This window comes from Rattus norvegicus, chromosome 11 (assembly GCF_021556685.1).
Source record: "Rattus norvegicus strain SHRSP/BbbUtx chromosome 11, alternate assembly SHRSP_T2T, whole genome shotgun sequence".
NCBI lineage: Eukaryota > Metazoa > Chordata > Mammalia > Rodentia > Muridae > Rattus > Rattus norvegicus.
The window spans coordinates 39,899,066-39,916,492 of NC_141544.1; the positions used below are offsets into that span (position 1 = coordinate 39,899,066).

Genomic DNA, 17,427 nt, shown 5'->3' on the forward strand with positions numbered 1-17,427 from the left:
ATAAATTTCATGTTTATCTACCAGTTACAAATATATTTAAATTTAAAAATTCAATTAAACTGAAAAAGAAATGAAACATTCTGTAAGTACACATTTCAAAATATTCCAAAGCCACTGTGGTTCTTGTTTAAACTTAGGCTCTGAATAGATGGGAAGTGTAGGAGAACAGTATTTGTTTCTGCGTATCTAGGAGCCATTCACCCATGAAAACCACCCAACAATCAGCTTGAGCATCTAAGCAGCGGGTCATAATGCCAATCAGGTCAACTCTTTCTTTTGAAAGGTTTACTTATTTTTATTTTAAGTGTGTGTTTGCTTGCCTGCCTGCATGCCTGTATGTGCACCACATGCATTCTCAGTACCTACCAAGGTCCAAATAGGGCATTGGGTCCCTGAGGTCTAGAGTTAAAAGCAGTTGTGAGCTGCATGTGTGTCATCGGAATGAGTCAGGGTCTTCCGCAAGGGCCAAAAGTGCCCTTAACTGCCGAGTCATCTCTCCAGCTCCAACATGGACTCTCTTAAAAACTGTGCTTTTTCCACCCAATTGGACAAGATGGATGAAGCAAAGAAGCGCAGGCCGACAGGAGCCGGATGTAGATCGCTCCTGAGAGACACAGCCAGAATACAGCAAACACAGAGGAGAATGCCAGCAGCAAACCACTGAACTGAGAATAGAACCCCCGTTGAAGGATTCAGAGAAAGGACTGGAAGAGCTTGAAGGGGCTCGAGACCCCATATGTACAACAATGCCAAGCAACCAGAGCTTCCAGGGACTAAGCCACTACCTAAAGACTATACATGGACTGACCCTGGACTCTGACCTCATAGGTAGCAATGAATATCCTAGTAAGAGCACCAGTGGAAGGGGAAGCCCTGGGTCCTGCTAAGACTGAACCCCCAGCGAACTAGACTGTTGGGGGGAGGGCGGCAATGGGGGGAGGATGGGGAGGGGAACACCCATAAAGAAGGGGAAGGGGAGGGGATAGGGGGATGTTGGCCCGGAACGCGGGAAAGGGAATAACACTCGAAATGTAAAGAAGAAATACTCAAGTTAATTAAAAAAAAAAAAACTGTGCTTTTTAACCCGGACTGGGATTTTTATCTAGGTCTTTTGAAGCATATAAATTTTTAACCCTATATCTGAACTACTCAATCAGAATTTCTGAAAATACCCAACACAGAACCACAGGTAACCCTGGATAACAGCAAAAATTTTTTTCTTTTCTGTTTTTTATTTTTTTTTATTAACTTGAATATTTCTTATTTACATTTCGAATGTTATTCCCTTTCCCGGTTTCCGGGCAAACATCTCCCAAATCCCTCCCCCTCCCCTTCTTTATGGGTGTTCCCCTCCCCACCCTCCCCCCATTGCCGCCCTCCCCCCAACAATCATGTTCACTGGGGGTTCAGTCTTAGCAGGAACCAGGGCTTCCCCTTCCACTGGTGCTCTTACTAGGATATTCATTGCTACCTATGAGGTCAGAGTCCAGGGTCAGTCCATGTATAGTCTTTAGGTAGTGGCTTAGTCCCTGGAAGCTCTGGTTGCTTGGCATTGTTGTTCATATGGGGTCTCGAGCCCCTTCAAGCTCCTCCAGTCCTTTCTCTGATTCCTTCAACGGGGGTCCCGTTCTCAGTTCAGTGGTTTGCTCCTGGCATTCACCTATGTATTTGCTGTATTCTGGCTGAGTCTCTCAGGAGAGATCTACATCCGGCTCCTGTCGGCCTGCACTTCTTTGCTTCATCCATCTTGTCTAATTGGGTGGCTGTATATGTATGGGCCACATGTGGGGCAGGCTCTGAATGGGTGTTCCTTCTGTCTCTGTTTTAATCTTTGTCTCTCTATTCCCTGCCAAGGGTATTCTTGTTCCCCCTTTTAAAGAAGGAGTGAAGCATTCACATTTTGATCATCCGTCTTGAGTTTCATGTGTTCTAGGCATCTAGGGTAATTCAAGCATTTGGGCTAATAGCCACTTATCAATGAGTGCATACCATGTGTGTTTTTCTGTGATTGGGTTACCTCACTCAGGATGATATTTTCCAGTTCCAACCATTTGTCTATGAATTTCATAAAGCCATTGTTTTTGATAGCTGAGTAATATTCCATTGTGTAGATGTACCACATTTTCTGTATCCATTCCTCTGTTGAAGGGCATCTGGGTTCTTTCCAGCTTCTGGCTATTATAAATAAGGCTGCGATGAACATAGTGGAACACGTGTCTTTTTTATATGTTGGGGCATCTTTTGGGTATATGCCCAAGAGAGGTATAGCTGGATCCTCAGGCAGTTCAATGTCCAATTTTCTGAGGAACCTCCAGACTGATTTCCAGAATGGTTGTACTAGTCTGCAATCCCACCAACAATGGAGGAATGTTCCTCTTTGTCCGCATCCTCGCCAGCATCTGCTGTCACCTGAGTTTTTGATCTTAGCCATTCTCACTGGTGTGAGGTGGAATCTCAGGGTTGTTTTGATTTGCATTTCCCTTATGACTAAAGATGTTGAACATTTCTTTAGATGTTTCTCAGCCATTTGGCATTCCTCAGCTGTGAATTCTTTGTTTAGCTCTGAACCCCATTTTTAATAGGGTTATTTGTCTCCCTGCGGTCTAACTTCTTGAGTTCTTTGTATATTTTGGATATAAGGCCTCTATCTGTTGTAGGATTGGTAAAGATCTTTTCCCAATCTGTTGATTGCCGGATAACAGCAAAATTTTATGATTATTTAGGAAGTTACAAAGCATGTACGGATCACTCGCTGTAATTTTTCATTGGTTTTTATTTTAAAAATTAAGTAAACAGAAATGTATACATTGTCTTAGTCAGGGTTTGTATTCCTGCATAAAACATCATGACCCATAAAGAAGGGGAGGGGGAGGGGTTAGGGAGATGTTGGCCCGGAAACCGGGAAAGGGAATAACACTCGAAATGTAAATAAGAAATACTCAAATTAATTTAAAAAAAAAAACATCATGACCAAGAGGTAAGGTGAGAAGGAAAGAAGTTCATTCAGCTTACACTTGCAAGTTGCTGTTCATCACCAAAGGAAATCAGGACAGGAACTCACACAGGGCAGGAAGCAGGAGCTGATGCAGAGGCCATGGAGCGGTGCTCCTTACTGGCTTGCTTCCCCTGGCTTGCTCAGCTTGCTCTGTTATAGAACCCAGGACCACCAGCCCAGGGACGGCACCACCCACCATGGGCTGGGCCATCCCCACTTGATCATTAAGTGAGAAAATGCCTTACAGCTGGATCTCATGGAGGCATTTCCTCAACTGAGGCTCCTTTCTCTGTGATAACCCCAGCTCGTGTTAAGTTGACACACAAAACCAGCTAGCACATGCATTTATTTATTTGTATTTATTTATACCAACAATAGCTAAGGAAGGGAATAAATCTGGATGGGAGGACCAGGCAGACATGGAAGATATAGGAAGGATGAGGAGAGGGAAAACGATATAATTATGTTTTAACCAAATAAACAAAGTCTGAATTGACAGTCTATTTGACTTTGGGTTAAATATATTCACAAATTCTATTCTATATTTCAAATCATTGCCATGACTTCAAATCTATTTGTAAAACATTCACTATCACAAATACCTTCTGCTAGTTCACACTATTGTCATTTTGGATCATACAATTTTTTTTTGTTAGGAAGCTGTCCTTGGTGTGCTGGACATAGCAGCATTTATGGACCACTACCCAGGGGGCATCTATAGCCCATCTCCTCAACACTCCTGCTACCTCTGTCTGGTCCTGTATTTTTAAGTTGTTGCCCGTGACAGTCTTACTATCCCCATTGTCTCTGTTACCATAGTCCATAACCATTCCGCTATCTCTAGGGCAGGAGATGCCAGAGTGAAGATTCTCTTTCCTCACACAAGCAAGGCCCATTTTAGGGAATAAACCACGGGGGCCTCTCAATGTCAGGCTCCACCATGCCCTTGGCTCCAAAGACTCATAAAGACAGTAAGTTACCTTCACATTGAGGTGACTTGTATTCAATCTCTTACCATTACGGTTTTGGATTTCTCACACTCTTTCCCCAATCATTCAGTCACTTTGAATTACTTTGGACAGATTAAACCTCTTATAGAAACAAATGCAAATCTTAAAATCAAGGAGGAATATAAACCCACGCTTTGAGTTCCAAATTATTTACAAGTAGTGAGGAGAGCAATGAGAGAGAGATAGTCCTGTATTGTCAAAAAATTAAATACTAACTGAATAGACGTAAATACATAGTTATCATAACACATATTGAAAACTCAAGTTTTCCCTAGCAAAAGGGCTAGTGTAGTGAGTATGATGGTAATGTTTCTTAAGATACAGTCTGTAACTATTGAAACTGATTTATGACAATTGCTAACACTACTCTCATCATGGGCATTGTCTTCAGAAAGTTCCAGAGAGCCAAAGATGTCTTTGTCTCCCTTCTTAGATAAGCAAACTGTTGTTTCATGTCATTTTTTGTTTGGATTTTTCTGTTGCGTTAATTAATAAAAAAAAAAAACTTAACTTTTTATCCTGTGCTGACACCAGCACCATTGGGCCACATGGCACTGAAGGGCACTTTTATCTCAGCAGCTCCACGTTGGCCCCAAGTACTCTCAGATCCTGGTGGTCCATGGGCTGTGTCAGCATAGCCCCTTGCCACACTGGTCCCTAGAGTTAGTTCCGGCCTCAGAGGGCCACATGGAACTAACCATAATTTATCTCTGGTTAACATCTCTCCTGGCAGTTCTCTACTAGACACTACCTCTCTGGTTCCAGCCAACCAGTAAAATCAGAGCTCTAGAAGTCCAGCATTGGCTGGCCTATTGTGGTTCCCTGCCATGGACTCTGCCCACATTCCCCACAACCGCCCCCTGGTAGTTAAGGTATAAACTCCTAACGACCCGGTAAAATCAAGACTCAATAAGTTGTAATTTAGCAGTCAGATTTACATGTTAAATTCTCAATCCACAATACATCCACAAAATAAACTCTCAATCAAATGATAAAGATATAAACCGCCCACCTAGATAAGATAAATTGACCGGTAGAAATCCATCTCTTAAGAAATATTCATAACAACCTGTTTCTATGTAGAGACACATGGCAAGGATTGTTTACATCTGCCTCCATGTTGCCTCTACCCCTTTCTGCTTCTCCATCTCTAAAACTCTGTTCCCTCCTACCCTTCCTTCTCGTCCAATGACAGGCCTCGTTTTATCTTGTATCTCCCTTCATCTGCATAATGACATAAACCTACATTTCCCCCAAATTATTACAAGTAGATAAATTTATTAAATACATAGAATGCTTTCTTATACATACAAAGCAACCATCTCCATGCTATAGGTAAGAATCCAGCAAAGAAAGATGAGGTCACATCCTCAAAGTTAATATATGACTTACACATGGACCTGTTGGTTCTGAGCTGAGTATGATTTATAATACAGCTTGGCTACTTCCAAGTCATCCTTCAGTGACAAGAATGATATTAAGAACGTGTGTGTGTGTGTGTCTGTGTGTCTCTGTTTGTCTGTGAGTGTCTGTGTGTGTGTCTGTGTGTGTGCCTTTATGAGTGTGTATGTGTCTATGTGTATGTCTGTGTGTCTGTGTGCCTGTGAGTCTCTGTTTGTCTGTGTGTGCATCTGTGTGTGTGTCTGTATGTGTGCCCTATGTGTGTGTGTGCGTGTGTATGTGTGTGTGTCTATGTGCCTGTGAGTCTCTATTTGTCTGTGTGTGCATCTGTGTGCGTGTATGTGTGCCCTATGTGTGTGTCTGTGTCTATATGTCTGTGTGTGTGTGTGTGTGTGTGTGTGTGTGTGTGTTAGAGTTGAAAAGGAGGTAAGAGAGAATGTGTGGAGAGAATAATATGAATGCATTATATACACGTCCTTTTCTTAAATGGTCAAAGAACAAACAATAAAAATGTAAAAATAAAATCATGATTTTGAGAAGGAAAATAAAATAACTAATATTCAAAGGAAATCAAAGACGGAGCTCCCTTCAACTGTTTGTTAATCTGCTCTGGTTGGCACATTTCAGAACAAAGGTGTGGGAACTCGGCCTTAGTGCCCAGGAGCTAACTGATCCAACTTTCCTTATCTCTTCCTCTAAAGGTCAACTGTAGTAGAACCATTACCAACCATGCTCAGATGTGAACATAGTGTTCAGTTTTATATTCCATTCTGGCAAATATTGTGAATACCTGTCATTTCTCTTCCTGTCCCCTCCCTTCCCAAGTACCTAATAAAAAGGGAGGAGACAGGTAGGGTTTTCCCTTTGCTCAAAACAGTTTCCTGTAGTTTTCAATTGTTTCAACAGGGAACCGTCTACTAGCAACCAATTAATTCTCTGAAATTTTTAACTTTTCAAAGAAATTTCCAAATCCTTCCTGATAAATAGAAATAATTTCCCAGATGTACTGAGGAGAAACAGGCACACCCCTTACCTTCTTACTCCCTTACAGAAGAATATCTACATTGTCATCTCGTATAATTCGGATACAAAATTTTCCGCCCAATATAAACAGCAATTGTCTGACACTATAACTCATACAATCTTGGGACAGAACACTCTGAATGTTACATCTTATATCTGGATATAATCCTCCTTCCTCCACTGCTGCTTATTTGTGGAGAGTTAAGTGAAAGTAACTTATCATAAGTACAATAATTTGAAAATCACCTAATGACTCTATCTAAGCCGGGTAGGCGAACTGGAGAAGATGGAATGTGGAGGACTGAAAAGCACAGTCACAATTCACCTCAGAGAACTGGACTTTGTGAAAACAATATTAAAACTAAACGTACAGTTTTCCTCTTGTGAATATTTGACTATATTTTAGGTTGTCCTTTAGCATGACTGTATGAATAGCCATCTCATGTGTATGTGTTACCATCCCAAAGTCTGGGCTTCTTACTGGGTTCCTGCACATTCAAAATGCAACTTGACCTCTCTTCTCAAAAGTACTAGAACCTCATGTATTCAAACTGAAGTAACTCTTTCTTGACTGAAAAACATGAAGTAAGCCCCTCAAATTCCTAAATAATGAGATGTTTTGTGTCTCCTCACATACGTTATTAACAAGTGGATATAATAATAGAACAAGCTATTTCGTGTAAAACATAGAATGAGGGACTGTATGAATGATTCAGCCATTGATAGCACTGTTTGCTCTAGAAGGAACCTGTGTGCTAACACCAACATGGGTGCTTAAACCATCTGTAACTCCAGTCCTAGGGGATCCAACACCAACTCCTGGCCTCCACAGGGCATTAGACATGGATGTGATGTGTGAACATACAGGTAGACAAAACACCTGTACTTATAAAATAGATTTTAGAATGTTTTTAAATTGAATACGTGAGGATGAGTGATTCAAATATTTTAGTATTATAGCAGCATTGTTTCTTTGCCTTCCCTAATGTCATAGGTAATTGATTGTTGGGGGGAGAGCAGTAATGGGACAGAATGGGGAGGGGAACACCCATATAGAAGGGGAGGGGGAGGGGTTAGGGGAATGTTGGCTTGAAAACCGGGAAAGGTAATAACAAATGAAATGTAAATAAGAAATACCCAATTTAATAAAGATGGAGAAAAAAACAGACATTTAAAGAAACATATATTGTTATTGTATTTTTGTATCGTTATCCCTATATCACTATTTTCCTCTGAAATATTAGCGTCATCTGTCACCCTCTTCCTTCCCATTGTTAGTCCCATGATTGTCTTCTGCCTCCTTTTACTTTACTTCATTATTTAGTAATTTTAAAGATTAATAACCAAAAAGGAAGTAGTCAGTTACCCATGCATCTTTGCCTCAGGCTTTTTTTCTTTTCTTTTTTCTTTGTTCTTCTATTAGAGATTGAACCTACAGCTCCGTGTAATTTCAGCAAGCTACTCTATCACTGATATACATCCCATAGCCCCTTGTACCACCACCCACCTCAGGTCTGTCTGTCTGTCTCTGTCTGTCTGTCTGTCTGTCTGCCTGCCTGCTTCAGTTAAGACCTCCCTAAGTTGATTGGGCTGGCATTAAACTCATGATTCTCCAGCTTTGCTTGTTGAGTTGCAAGCCTGTGCTATCAGACAGTGTTTAACCCTATTACTTGAGAGTGAGTCCATGATCTATGTAGATTGTCATAACTCAGTTCGCTCTCATGGGTGCTGACCTGAACGCACTGCTATACTACTCTGCACATACCAGCCACAATGGCAAGGAGAATCCACTTCCAACTCTTCCCAGGAATTGAATCAGAATCACCAGTCACGTGGTGGTTTTTCTGTCTCTCCTTGTCCCCACTCCCCAGTCAAGGTATTTGTCTTTGAGGGTGTCGAATCCAGAAACGGCTTGGATTCTCCAGATAAAATTCAAAGGGCAAGCTTTAGGGACAGCCAAGAACACAAGCAAAACCACTGCCTTTGTCCCCTGTTGCACTCTAATGACAGGATGCTTTCACGGCATATTTATAGCTTTTCTATTCTACACACACTCTATACATACATGCATATTTTACCCCAGCTGGCTAGAGATTTATTTGTTGCAAATGCTATATAGATTTTGGGGGGGTTCTTTTTTATTTGTTTTTCCTCTTTAATTATACTGGTTTGGGGTTTGTTCTAGTTTTTTTTAAAGGAATTTATGCTGTTTTGGGATGATTGAGAAGTATCTTCTGTTGCCTGAGATGCCCCTCCCCTATTATGATGGTGTTGTGCAATCAAGGGACACCCAACAGTAGTGCCACTTTGCATTCCCACCGGACCATTGTACCTCCCAGAGAGCCATCCCCGTCAAGGTGAGCGGTCCCTTTCATGTATGTTTCTTTTCCCCAGTGTGGATGTCTACAGTGCAGAAAGGCTTTAGCCTACCAATAGATTTGAACTATTTCCCCTGCACAAGGCTGTGTATATCCTGCCGAGCTGAGGCATTATATTCTCTACTGTGTACAATAAAGAAGATTGCTTTCCTTTAAAAAAAAAAGTGAGTCCTTATTGATGAAGACAGTATACACTTGAGCCACAGAACATGGATAACCCAAGCTGGTGTTAGCATGGCTGCTTCATCTGCACTGGCTCACCTCAGAGTGTGGGGAAGTAGCCATATAAGCTGTTGGAAGACAAACGTAATGATTGATCTAGTCCAGTTGTAAATTTTCTGGGCGAGATAAGCTCACTGGTGTGATGGTGGTGGGAAAGCACTGGGAGTGATCGGTTGCTTTCTGATTGTATTAAAGACACCATTCCACAAAACAGAGCTCATACCTGGCACAGTTACTGAGGGCACAAACCTGTGGCTAAATAGGTCATGGGACTGAGGAAGAACTTACTAATATTATTCTGCTTATGGGGCCTCACCCCTGACTACAGTTTTTAATGCTCATAGATTAGTTCATCTCTCAACTCTCATCAGGGAAGCTTCTTTTATCAATATGTGGAACAAAGGTTAACAGCTGGGCAACATTCAGAGAAAATGGAATATCTATATCACATAGTCCTCCAAAGAATCGGGGATCCTCTCAAAAGAGGAGGCTGCAAGATTGTAAGAGGCGGAAGCAGTAGATGACTACAAAACGGTGTTTCTAGACAGAAAAGGGTAATTGTGTGCATGACTTCACGGTGGTTATGACAGCATTAGGTGTCACAGGTGTCATTAGGTGACTGCACTAGGTGAAGACAGAAAAGTCCCAGAACAAAGAGGTGATTGACAAAGGGTAGGAGAAAGACAGACAGACAGACAGACAGACAGACAGGAACAGAGATGAAGACAGAAAGAGCAGAGACAAAGACAGAAAGAGAAAGAGATAGAGAGACAGAGAGATAGAGAGAGAGTTTTCTCTAAGAGCGTGGCTCATGGTAAGTCTAACACACTCCAGTGGGTGACCATTTCCCCAAAAGTATTTAGGCAGCACTAATGGGACTTAGTAGATTTTGACTTTAAAAAAGAAAAAATGCATAAGGACACAAAGTTGTGTGGGCCTGGAATGTGGGGTTCTTCCATAAGATATGGGAGGTGGGTGAACATGGACAATATACAACGTATAGCATCACACAAAAATTAGTTGAAACATTTTTAAAAAATGATATGTCGAGGTAACCGATGTTTCTGCAACTGGTTTTGTTTTATAAATAGGGTTGTAGCTTCTGTTTCCTATCAGATAGCTCATAGAGACATTGCGTATTTTGATATATGTTTTGAATACTTTTATAATGATGTTAATGACCTAAATTTTTGGCACTACCCACACGTAATATTATCGCTTAAGCATTCAAGTATGGCATCATTCGTCCTGGTATTTATACCCCAACCTAATAACTTTATTTGAATGAGATTTCTGAATCTTGAAGCAATCCTTTCCACACATTCTATTTTTAGAAGGAGCCTTGTAGCCTGTGGTGTGTCCATTCCAGTGAATGTGATGAAATGCATAGAAACTTACCAGCAAGAAAGAGGCCTATTAGTCATTCAGTAGTGTTAATCTGTCAGGCATTACCTCATGAGTCATTTAGAGGAAAGGGTAGGGCTTCCTCTTGAATTCATTACAGCGTGAAAGGTAACATTTAGAAGGCAAAGTACACAAATGAGACTGCACCTCTCAGGTGGAGGTGCGTTTCCCATGAGAAAGTGCAGTTTGACTTAAAAAGAGGCAGTATCCTTTTGGTATTTGATCCTAAATAAGTGACTGGGAAATTTCTGAGCTCATTAGTAAATTATTCAGAATAACCAATGGAGAGAAAAGAGCAACACAAATAAAAACTGTAGAAATTAGAAAGAGTGGGAGGAAGAACAGATATACTTAAGGAAATGGTATAAATAGTTTTTCAAATGAACTTAGAATTTTTTTCTAGCTGCATGAAGATCTAATCTTCATGTTTTAACAAACACAAAATAGCTAAAATTAATTATTTCTCTCCTGTCCTTACCTTACATGTCACAAGTTAAAAACTAAGGCCTTCAAAACTAAGGTATGTGTGTGCTTGGTTAAATATTAAGGCACTTTAAATTGAATTTAGTAAAATTGCATTACATCAAATTATGCTTAAGCTAAAACCCCTTCCTTTCTTTCAAATATTAAAACTTAAAAGAAGAGATGGCCATGAAAAGGTTATAAAAAATATGTAATTATCAGCGCCCCTGAGCAATTGCTGCCCCTCAATTTCCTCAATGTGAATGCAGCATTCCACAAACCCTTACATGTCTGACAGGTTGTCCTGAGAATCAGTTGAAACGATGTATGTGACAGCACTCAAAATCTCAGCTAACGTCATTGACCGTAAGGAATAACTGAAAGGATTTGAAGTTATTTAGCCTGAAAATGAGAACAGATGAACACACTCAATGTCATCAAACACTTCAAGGCTGAACCACAGAAATGGTTCTGGATACACAATACAACTGTCTGTGTACACACACACACACACACACACACACACACACACACACACACAGAGAGAGAGAGAGAGAGAGAGAGACAGAGAGACAGAGACAGAGAGAACTGCACACACAATGACCAACAGCTGCTATAAATGACAGAAAACACACTTTAATCTCACTAAAGGATATTTCTAGTAGACCTTTTGGAAACTTTGAGTCTCCAACACTAGAAATATCCAGGCATGAGTTAGAAGGCACCATTATTATGCTGGTGAGGCTAAGGAGAAAGTTCATGCGTTAAATTGGCAACTGAGCCGTAGGAGCTACACGATTTCTGCCATAGTCAAAAATATTGTATATGAAAACATCCAGTTTATATTTTCCATTCTGTCTCCTTAAATATCAAAAGTTCCCTAAGTAGGCTTTCAAAGTACTACAAGGACAACAGTCTGAACTTTTCATCACCTCTGCTTCAGGAAGAAAGTAGCAAAACAAAGGGGACAGCAGTGAGCATGACAGGAAATTTAATCGATTCAAGTGAACAGTCACACTGCAGGAAAGGAACCAGGACCTGGACCAGAACCCGTCGCGGTCTCAGTAGCCTCCGCCCTTCCCGCCCTTCCGGAGTGTCCCTCACTCGAGGAGGCTCGACCAGAAGTTGATTCCAAGCGCCCTCCTCCTGCCCGCCATGGCTGCGCCTCGCGCACCCCGCGCTCTGACCTCTGCCTCGCCTGGGTCTGGGAAAGCCAACTGACACACCCAGGGAAGGCGATCCTAGCAGGTGGCCTGGCTGGAGGCATCGAAATCTGCATCACCTTCCCGACTGAATACGTGAAGACTCAACTGCAGCTAGATGAAAGCTCGAGTCCGCCTCGGTACCGGGCATCTGGGACTGCGTGCGACGAACTGTCGGCTGCCATCCTGGGCCTGTACCGAGGCTGCATCCTGGGCCTGTACCGCGGCCTCAGCTCCTTGCTTTATGGCTCCATCCCCAAGGCGGCTGTCAGGTTTGAGATGTTCGAGTTCCTCAGCAACAACATGAAGGCAGAAGCAGTGATAGCCATGTGCCCCATGGGGACCATCAAGGTGAAATTCAGCCATGACCAGACTTCCTCTAACCCCAAGTACGGAGGATTTTTCCACGGGGTTAGAGAGATTATTCTGGAACAAGGGCTAAAGGAGACATACCAAGGCCTCACAGCTACTGTACTAAAGCAGGGCTCAAACCAACCCATCCGATTCTTCGTCGCGACCTCCCTACGCAACTGGTACCAAGGAGACAACCACAACAAACCTATGAACCCACTGATCACGGGGATCTTTGGAGCTGTTGCGGGTGCTGCCAGTGTCTTTGGAAACACATCCTTGGATGTGATCCAGACTAGGATACAGGGCCTGGAGGCACACAAATACGGGAACACGCTGGACTGTGGCATGCAGATCCTGAAGAATGAGGGCCCAAGGCATTCTACAAGGGCACCGTTCCCCGCTGGGCCGAGTCTGCCTGGACGTGGCCATCATATTCGTCATCTATGATGAAGTGGTGAAGCTGCTTAATAAAGTGTGGCAGACAGACTAACCCTGGAGGGTACAGTGGGGTGTCCCAGCTCCTCCAGGCCAGACCCTCACCACCTACTCTGATGATTCCAGTGCAGTAGTGCCAAAGGGCCCCCTCCTTTGTCCCTCAAGTTCTGTGGCCTGGTGTGTCATAGTGAGACTGTCATGTGTTCCTTAGTTCTGTACTCCCATGTGGTCTATGTGTAACACTACTATTGTATCTGTGTCCAGCCTGGCCGTGGCTGGGTGTCTCTTTGACCGGTGAAGATGTGCTAATTTACCCATGTGCTTGCCTGTGAGCCATGTGCCTGTTTCATGTTCTATATCATGTGACCCTGTGCCCCACCTCATGGGGTCCTATGTGCCCTGGTCCATGGTCTTGGACCCATGGTCAGGTCACAGTCCTTCCACTCCCTATAGCAAGGGCGTCCTGGCCTGGCCTACCAAAGCTGCCTTTCAGCTTCCGCCTGGCTTCACCACATTCCAGGGGCTATAGGCCCTCCTGCCTCTCCCGCCATTGGCTTTAAATGGCCCTCATGCCCTCCCAGTCTCTGCTCAGAGCAGGGTGGCACTGGCCACTCTCAGGACCACCTTGCCAAGGAGAATAAACTGGATCCTGTTGTAAAAAAAAAAAAAAAAAAGAAGGTAGACACAAAAGATAAATATAACCAAAGCTGACCCACATTGCAGTATAGAGAACCAATTTCCAATCCTGTTGACTCTCACATCCCAACACACACATACACACACACACATACACCACAAACACACACACACACACACACACACACAAGCACACACCACAAACAACAAGACAACCATTACCACCACCACCACAAAACACCCCCCTCATATTTAAGTTTCATCCAATCAACATGAAAACTTTATCAAGAAATTTCTACCATAAAGTAAATCTTCATTCTAAAATTCCACTAAAATGACAAATACATTTGAGTCTTGTGCAAGAGATATTTCTTTTGTTAATTTTTAATAATGTTGACTATTTAACGGGGTACATGTATATGTACAGGCAAGTTTGTGCCATGATGTACCTGTGGGATCAGAGGACAACGTGTAAGAACCAGTTCTTCCCTTCTACCATGTGGGTTCCTGGGATAGAAATCAGATAATCAGTCTTGGCAACAGGCAACTTCACTCACTGAGCCATCTCATCTCTCTGATCCACAAATGTTATTTCTATTACAAGCACACATGCACGCGTGCACACACACACACACACACACACACACACATACACACACACACAATTTTAAGCATAATTTCTTAAACTTCCATTTAATTTTAAATATTTGAAAGGTAATTTTTTAAGTAAATATGGCAAAGAAGTTAGGCTGAGGCTCGCCTGAAAATCTGAGACCCATAGCTATTCAAACATCTCACCAGAAATGGAAAATCATGAAATCTGAAGTTTTTTGAAGTATTAAAAAAAGCCATCCTATTATAAAAATAGAAGTTTTCATTTCTCCACTTTTCCATGTTTTTCCACTAATATAATTGTTGGAGCCATAAATCATTTCAACAGAAAGCAAGCAAGTAGAAAGAAATCAAACATACTCAATGGGCTGGAAACCATAAAATAAACAGGAAGTCCAAACTAAAAATTTGAACGTATAAGATAATAACAGCTATTTGTATTTTATTCAAATCAGAAAAAAATACTTCAACTTTATAGAGTCCAGATGAAATCGGAGTTCTATAACTTTGTCTCTTTTCCTCGTTGTTTCAAAGAGAATAAGGAAAAATGCTTGAGCCCAACTAGAACACAATAAAAATAGTTATAAAATATACACAAACTATTTAAAAGAATCTTTGAACTCATACAAAACACATTGAATTGTGGATTCTTCTTAATTTACTGCTAATTTAATATCCTTTGATTTAAAATGAAATCTCTAATGACAATTTTCAAGTTTTGACACTTCAAAGACATACAATGAGTCCAATTTTTGTTAGAATTAAGTTTGGGAAATATTGCAAACAAGAAAAGTGAGAGTATTGAAGTACTTCTAGAATTTTAGAGTTAGGGAGAACTTCAGTTCAGTATTTCTCAAAAGGTATTATGCTTTAATATATGTTTCATATCAAAATCCCCTTCCCAAGAAATGTTGAAGAAGCTATGTTTTAAGCATCACTTGTTGAGGACTGTCTAAAAAAAGAAATAGAGGAAGAAAAGGAGGAATGAAAGGAGTCACTTCTCCTCTTCCTGTTTCTTCTTTTTGTTTTTTGTTTTTGTTTTGGTTTTGTTTTTGTTTTGTTTTTTGTTTTTGTTTTTGTTTTCTTTTTTTTTTTGAAAGCCACTTCTACCCATCCCTTGACAAGCACCAATCCATGAGTCTATTAATAACATTCTATTAGGCTTACAGACAGGAGCCTAGCATGGTTGTTCTCTGAGGGGCTTTACCCAGCAATTGACCAAAACAGATGCAGATACCCACAGCCTAACATTGATTAGAGGTCGGAGACCCTTATAGAAGAGTTGGGATGAGCTGAGGGAAGGATTAAAGGCCCTGAAGGGAATGAGAACCCCACAGGAAGGTGACAGTGCCAACTAACCTGGACCCTGGGAGCTCTCAGAGACTGAGCCACCAACCAAAGGGCATTCACAGGTAAGACGGAGACCCCAGCAGATATGTAACAGAGGGAGAGGATTACCTAATCTTGCAGAGACTTTGTGCACTAGGGGGGGGTGACACCCAGAGGGGCTGCACCCTCTCAGAGGCAAAGGCAGGGAAGGGGGCAAGGACTCTGTGAGACGAGGACCAGGAGGAGGGCAGCATTTGGGATGAAAAGAATCTACTTCTCAGTGTGAGATGTAGCCTAACTGGTAGAGTATTTGCCTAACACGCACAGCACACTGGACTTGATCCTCCGAAACTGTATGAACCAGACATGGTAATGTCCCTAGGATTGTTGTAGCTGTTATTGTCCTATGACACTTTGAGAGACCACTTCAGAAGGCTCAATAATGAGCTTATACAGGTACCTAGAGTCAAGTCATTGTGAAAACATTGCCATGTATTTCTGAATCTACCAGTGAACACACACAGACTTGATACCCAAGCTCTCCGTCGCCCTCCAGAATCTGGCGTGGCTACAGCTGGTATTTATTCAGACTGGTCAGTGACAGGCTGACCAGGCACTGATTGTAATACAGTTCCCTACCACAGACAAGCCTGTGCCGGATTGGAGGTCCTCGACCAATGTCTGTGACTGATTCTGTAGAAAGCATCAGAGATGAGGCAGGACAGACCGTTGTTTATCTTTACTCTTTCCCCAAACTCAACCGTGGGTCCACATTAGAGAAACGTTGATCTCCTCCAGCCTCTTAATTTGCAAATGAGAAAATTTGCAAAGGGCTGAAATAACTTACTTGAGGTCAGAGAGCTGAAAAGAAGCCTACATGGGTTGAGAATTCAGTCTTTTTCAGTGCTAAAGGCCATGCATGGCTGAAATTTCCTAAAAACGAAACGGTGTCCATCCCATCTCTCAGAGAGTGGTGAAAACCCGTACACGCATCCGTTAAACTACTTGACTCTCGCTGAGCCAAAACCAAATCACAGCTACTTTAACTTCGGATCTGTGGTAAAACGTTTTCATCCAGGTAATTGGGGCAGTCTATGAACTGTTTGCTGCTATCTAAAATCTTTAGAGCGAGCTGTCTAAAATGCCTCACTGGCAATACAGAGCTGGGCTAGTAGTGGCTTAATGTCACGTGACTGCTTCGGAACGAGTCCAAGATGAGAACTTGAACCTCCTTCCTCTCTGTGGTGCTCTTCCTCCACGCCACACTAATGTTTTTTGAAGGAAGTATCCGTGTTTTAGCACGACCCAAGCCGCTCCGTAACCAGGTTGCTGACTACAAATCTACTTTTCTTGAGGACAAGGTGTGAATAACTCCGGAGTAAAGAAACCAGCAATGGCCTGCTGTAGGTTTGAGGAAACTGGCCCCTGTCGGGATGCAGACACGTGGTGTTTAAAAGACTCACTGAACTGTCAGAAGTTCCCTGAAGTTCAATGAGGACTAAAGAAGGCTTGCAAAAGTACCGGTAAGTGAAAACAAAATGTTTCGCCGTACGCCTTCTTAAAAAATTATTTTCCAGCTGCAGTCAAATTCACTTTTAACAACTGAGTCCCAAACTCCTCAGCCTCGGGCTACCTCGAGATGGCCCTAGGGTGTATCTATTAGAGACTAAATGATCTCTAGTCGGAAACTGGGGAGCTGTGGCCCCCTGTACTTCACCCTCAAACTCCTGCAAACAACCAGTGCACAGTAGTAACTGCCGTGTTACTAGATAAGGTTACAGCAGGGATCGGGAGGTGTCTGTGACTCAAATTAAAGACAAATTATAACAATGTTAACACAGAAGGGTTTTGCAAAGGAAGAACACCGTCACGTTGCCATGATTTTTTTTTTCCTTTTTGGATCCAATTCTGAAAAAAAAAAAAAAAAAGGAAGTACCTTCAATAAATCATCTTCCTAATGGAAA

At 42.1% G+C, this 17,427-nt stretch overlaps 1 pseudogene; it reads left to right on the plus strand.

The window, feature by feature from the left end:
- The first annotated feature begins 11,979 nt into the window (after positions 1–11,979).
- Positions 11,980–14,727, plus strand: LOC134480964 (tricarboxylate transport protein, mitochondrial-like; annotated as a pseudogene).
- Positions 14,728–17,427: the final 2,700 nt, after the last annotated feature.